This window comes from Colobus angolensis, unplaced genomic scaffold (assembly GCF_000951035.1).
Source record: "Colobus angolensis palliatus isolate OR3802 unplaced genomic scaffold, Cang.pa_1.0 Scaffold236, whole genome shotgun sequence".
Classification (NCBI taxonomy): Eukaryota; Metazoa; Chordata; class Mammalia; order Primates; family Cercopithecidae; genus Colobus; species Colobus angolensis.
Genome location: NW_012115555.1, coordinates 54,047 through 60,016, shown reverse-complemented (window position 1 = coordinate 60,016; position 5,970 = coordinate 54,047).

Genomic DNA, 5,970 nt, shown 5'->3' with positions numbered 1-5,970 from the left:
TCCAAACTTAACTTTTCCCTTTGGTATAGTGAATTTGGTGTCCTGAAATTTTATTTTCCTTTCACACTCAGTATTGCAGTTTATTATTGTTATAGCTTAAATCAGCAGTCCCCAGCCTTTTGGGCACAAGGGACCGGTTTCATGGAAGACAATTTTTCCATGGACCAGTCGGGGGTGGAGGGGAGTAGTTTTGAGATGAAACTGTTCCACCTGAGATGATCAGGCATTAGCGTTTCATAAGGAGCATGCAACCTAGATCTCTTGCATGCAGAGGTCACAGTAGGGTTTGTGCTTCTATGAGAATCTAATTCTGCCACTGATCTGACAGGAGGCAGAGCTCAGGTGGTCATGCTCATGCTCTCTCACTCACCCCTCACCTCCTGCTGTGCGGTCTGGTTCCTACTGGGCCAGGAACCTGCACCAGTCTGCAGCCAGGAGGTTAGGGACCCCTGGTTTAAATTATACCACTATAGTAGAACACCTGAGACTAGATAACTTATAACGAACACAAATTTATTTGGTTCGTGGTTGTCGAGGATGGAAATTCCAATATCAAGGGGTAGAAAGCAAAAGGGCAAGAGAGGGTGAGAGGTAGGGGGAATAAGAGGTCAGACTCACAGACTCAGATCCTTTTATGATCAGACTTAATTCATTAATGGGGGCAGAGCTCTGATGGTCCAATCATCTCTCAAAGGTCTCACCTCTTAACGCTGTTGCATTGCAGATGAAGTTTCCAGCAGATGCTTTTTTGGGGAAACGTTGAAACCACAGCAGTTATAAAGGATACAAATGGGCAGCCAGATGAAGAGGTGCGCAGGGTGAGGTCTGGAAGGGCTCTGAACACAGGAGCCTCTGTCCCCATGGAGATGGGGTTCACCATCCTCCCAGCACTTGGACACACGGATGTGCTCAACAATTGGGAAGCTCTCCAAAACCCACTTTCTAGAGATTTCTATGGAAGTTTCATTGTGTGGACAAGATTAAATCATCAGCCATTGGTGACCGACCTCAACCTCCAGCCTCTCTTTCCTTCCCAGAGGTAAGAGATGGGGCTGAAAGCTCCAATCCTCTAATCACAGCTTGGTGTTTCTGACAACCAGCCTCCATCCTGAAGCTATCTAGGAGCTCCTCACCCCATAGTCATCTCATTGCTACATTCAAGTCATGCTTATCACAGAGGAGATTGCAAATGTTTTACAACCTGCTCGTCAGGTAACAGGGACAAAGACCAAATATTATATTGGATGACAGATAACACCCTGGTCTTTGACCACATTATCTCTATAATATTTATTTATTTCAGAGATAATCTCTTGCTCTGTTGCTCAGGGTAGAATGCAGTGGCACAATCACAGTTCACTGTAACCTCGAATTCCTGCACTCAAGTGATCCTTCTGCCTCAGCCTCCTGAGTAGATAGCATTATAGGTGCACACCACCATGTCCAGCTAATTTTTAAATATTTTGTAGGAATGGTTCTCACTATTTTGCCCAGTCTGGTCTCGAACTCCTGGCCTTAAATTCTCCTACCATGGCCTCCCAAAGTGGTGGAATTACAAGCGTGAACCACTGTGCCTGGCCAATTACAGATCTCTTATACTAGAAGAATCATAACAGTGAAAAGATCCTGGCACATTACCAGAATCCTTTCTTGTCATTAACAATTATGCCAGTGCAGTCCAAAAATAGGAATAGTCTCAGCAACATATGGCTGCACCCTTTCAGGCATCTGGTAAAATTGAGCTAAGAGACAATATCATCTCTTGCTCATACCTCTTTCGAATAGTTCATGTAACATTGAATTTTCCTCATTACACAAACCATGTGTTCATTCATTTACCCTCAGCTACTATTTCTTTTTCTCTTCATTTATACCAACATTTCTAGTTTTGGAAGGGACATTAGGCTCTGCTGCTGTACTGGCTTAGACTGCAGGGACCAATACTGTTCTAGCAATTGTCTCGCATCATCCATTCCAGTTCATAGATGTTAGGGTTATGCAGGTAGAGAACTGGGTGGTTATCTGACTCCAGGCAGTACAGCTGCATTCAGTGTTAAACCCAACTTTGCCAGATTCAGTGAAGGCACAACCTTCTTCTCCAGGCCCTTAGGAATTATTGCATAATGGATGTAATATATATTTACAGTTTCTTGCTTAGGAATAATTGCTGTTTCTGGACTTTTATTTGCATCCCTAGTCCTGGGACCACTGCATCAGGGATGAGAAAAGCAAGTTGAGGTGAATTACAGTCATCATTCCAGTGTCCTCCCACCATGGGAAGGAATATATGTAGATCACACCAGCACCTTCCCCTGATCCACCAGGAAAAGAGAGGATACTCTCATGTCAAGTGTGAGCACACTCATGAAGGTGTGTAAGCCCACCCTTCATGCTTGTTTCACCACTCTTGCTTTATACACCCAATGTTTCAGTTGACTATTTTAATTCTCTAGAGAGTTCTTCCTTTGAGGATGGTATCACTGTGACCATTGTTGGACATTTTGAGCAAATGCATTTTCTGGTGTAAAGAGATGTGACTCAGTGGTCCACATGGTTGCTGTACCTCCCATTCAAATTCTTTTGTAGCACTCCAAACATGTGCATCTGAGATAAAGGAGGGACTTCTCTTAGAAGCCTACCAGGGCCTCCCAACATGGAAATAAAGGAAAACCTTCAGTTTCTTCAAGAGAAATTCCAGGCACCTAGCCAGCCCTAAAAAGTAAGTGAGTGACTTTATAAATAAGAAGGTAATGATAGCTTAAAACAATAGCCAAGGAAGTTAGAGTCACAAGATGTTTGATTCTCTATACAAACTGAAAATAACACCTTAATATATGTCCCTGAGTTGTTTTTCAGAAACATGGAATCCCACCTAATAAATCCACTGACAGGGAGACCTCAGATAAGGGGAAACTGAGGACTGAACTCTGACTGCCGTTCTTTGTTCTAAATTTTTTCCTGAGGGGCCTGGAGAGAGTCAAGCCCACAGGCCAGGCCTGAACATTCCTCTCTACTGCCCCCAACTATGTAAGGAAGCTTTGCTTCCTTATAAATCACAAATCAGAGAATCTTTAAATCTACCTAAGACCTGTAAGCTCCCTCATCAGGATATTCTGACTTTTAAGGCCAAACTAATGTATAATTTCCATGCACAGTTTTATGATGTCTGTAACTCTGCTTTCCTAATTAGCCCTGCCTTTAAAAACCTTTGCTTGTAACCCATCAAGGAGGTTGGGTCTTAAGTGTGAGTTGCCTGATTCTCCTTGCTTGGTGCCTTACATATAAATGCCCTCCTTTCTCCCACAAAATCTTGGTGTGGATGTTTGCCTTTACTGCACCAGGTGAGTGGACCCCATTCAGTTTGGTAACACACCTACCACCAGCTGAACAAGTCCCACTCCACGGTGAGTATCTATTCTTGCCAAGACCCATTTGCTGCCTCTTGGGGCCAAGGTATCTTGGCAACTTGGCAAGTCTAACTTGCCAGCTATGTATTTTCAAGGCCTTCCCGTAAGATAATCTGCCATGTAGCCATATGCTGTCTCTGTCTTTTTTGTTGTTGTTAAAGAAAACACTTCTTATGGGTATTTTGTGTCTGTAAGGTGGGGAATGCAAGAGGACTATGTCTTGATTCCACCTCTCTCTGCATTGCTACAGCCCCTAGTGTCTACTTAATTCATGGACTCAGGTGATCACCACAAGCAAACATGTTGATTTTTTTTTTTTTAAGATGAGGTCTTGATATGTTTCCTTGGCTAGGATCAAATGTTGCTCAGGCTAAACTCTACTCTCTGGGCTCAAGCTATCTTACTGCCTCAGCCACTCTCACAGCTGGAATTACAGGTGCACCTGGCAAACCCCTGGAGGTAAATGCTTGTTGACTGCAATCACCTCCCAAACCTGGAAGGGAGTTATTCTTAGCGGCATTGAACAGCACTGAGGGGATGGTGCTAAACCATTCATGAGAAATTGCCCCCATGATCCAATCCCCTCCCTTCATGTCCCACCTTTAATGCTGGAGATCACATATCGACCTGAGATTCAGTCAAGAACAACATTCACTCTACATCAGGGATCCACATGTCTTACATTAATGAACCTCTCAAATTACCATAGTGATTTCCATAAGACTGTCTCATACAGGGATTTTTTTTCATAGGCAACTTTCCCATTGCTCTCCTGATTAATTATATGGCCAGGCCATTAGTCACTGTCTGTAAGTCAGTAAAAACCAAAACATAGGAGCTTTATCATTGTTCAGTTCTTCCACCACTGCTAAGAAAACACCATGCAATTCAGTCCACAAGAGCTGTTCTGTTTTTATCTTCTTTGATCAGAGTGGTAGACCTCCAAACAGGATGTTGTCCATTCATCTTGCAAATGCTGTACACAAACCAACCAGCTGTTTGTGGGTCAGTTGACTGATGCTGCAGTTCAAATCCCAGTGCTGTCTGCTGTAGAGTTCCATCTTCCTTGAGGAAGGTCAGTGTTTTGTTTAATTTACGTCTTCAATGAATTGGATGAACCCCACCCATATTATAGGCATCAATCTACTTTACTCAGTCTAGCTATTTATGTGTTAATATTATCCAAGAAATATCCTCACAAATCATCCAGAATAATGCTTGATCACCTCTCTGGGCACCATGGTTCAGCCAAGATCACAAATAAAATTGTTTATGACATTCTTCAATATAAGAATACTCTGAGGAAATTAGCCTTTGACCTAATAAAACAAAGAGCAAACAACTGTTTCTAAAAATTTACAACCAATAGTCAAAAGCCCTCTCTATAAATTGTTGCTCAAGTTCACTCTATAATTGTGGGTGAAAAAAACATATATTTGTTGAAAACCATAGAAGGAGAGAAAATAAAAAAAAACAGAAAGTGAAAAAAATAATAAAGATGTCAGCAGTTATTTCACTGGAAACAATGCAACTGAGGAGACAGACGAGCAACATCTTTTTTTTTTTTGCGACACAGAGTCTTGCTCTGTCGCCCAGTCTGGAGTGCAGCGGCGCGATCTCAGCTCACTGCAAGCTCCGCCTCCCAGGTTCACGCCATTCTCCCGCCTTAGCTTCCCGAGTGGCTGAGACTACAGGCACCCGTCACCATGCCCGGCTAATTTTTTGTATTTTTAGTAGAGACGGGGTTTCACCGTGTTAGCCAAGATGGTCTGGATCTCCTGACCTCGTGATCCGCCCGCCTCAACCTCCCAAAGTCCTGGAATTACAGGTGTGAGCCACCACACCCGGTCAACATCTTTAAAAACATAAAAGGAAAATGCTGTGAAACTAGATTCTATTCCCAGAAAATAATACCTTTTTCAAACATATATCTGTATACTTTTAATTGACAAACCATAATACATTCATGAGATATTGCGTGATATACCGATATATGTATACCAAATGTAATGATTAAATCAAGTTAACTAACATACCCTGAATATGTCTATCAAAAAATACAGGGATTTTAGACATATAGGTAGTGAAAAACATTATAACCGGCAGACCCAAACTATAATACGTTTCAGTCCTCCAGGCAAAAAGAAAATTAAGGGACTCGTTGGCGCAGCATTTAATGATGAAGAGACAGCTTCATCGATCCCTCCCACTGAGACAGAGAACAGAGCCCCGGGTCCTGGGAATTCCTCAACCCAATCCACCACCTTCGGCACCTGCGCACTCCTCTTGGGTACCTGAGGTTGGGTGTTATCAGCTTAGCTGTCACCTACATGCAAACACCACCTGTGGGCATCAAGGACTGTTCTTTCCTGAAGAGAGAAGCCTGATTGTGTGCTGCAGTATGTGGGGGTGTTGGTGTGGGAGGAAGGATAGAGGAGGGAAGACCACAAGCAGCACTGCTGAGAAACGCACAGGCAGCCTCGGTGTCAGTGTGAGGAGACCTTGTGCTGTGGTCACCACAAAACAGCATTTGGCCTGAAGCTATGTTAATAAAGATACTGGC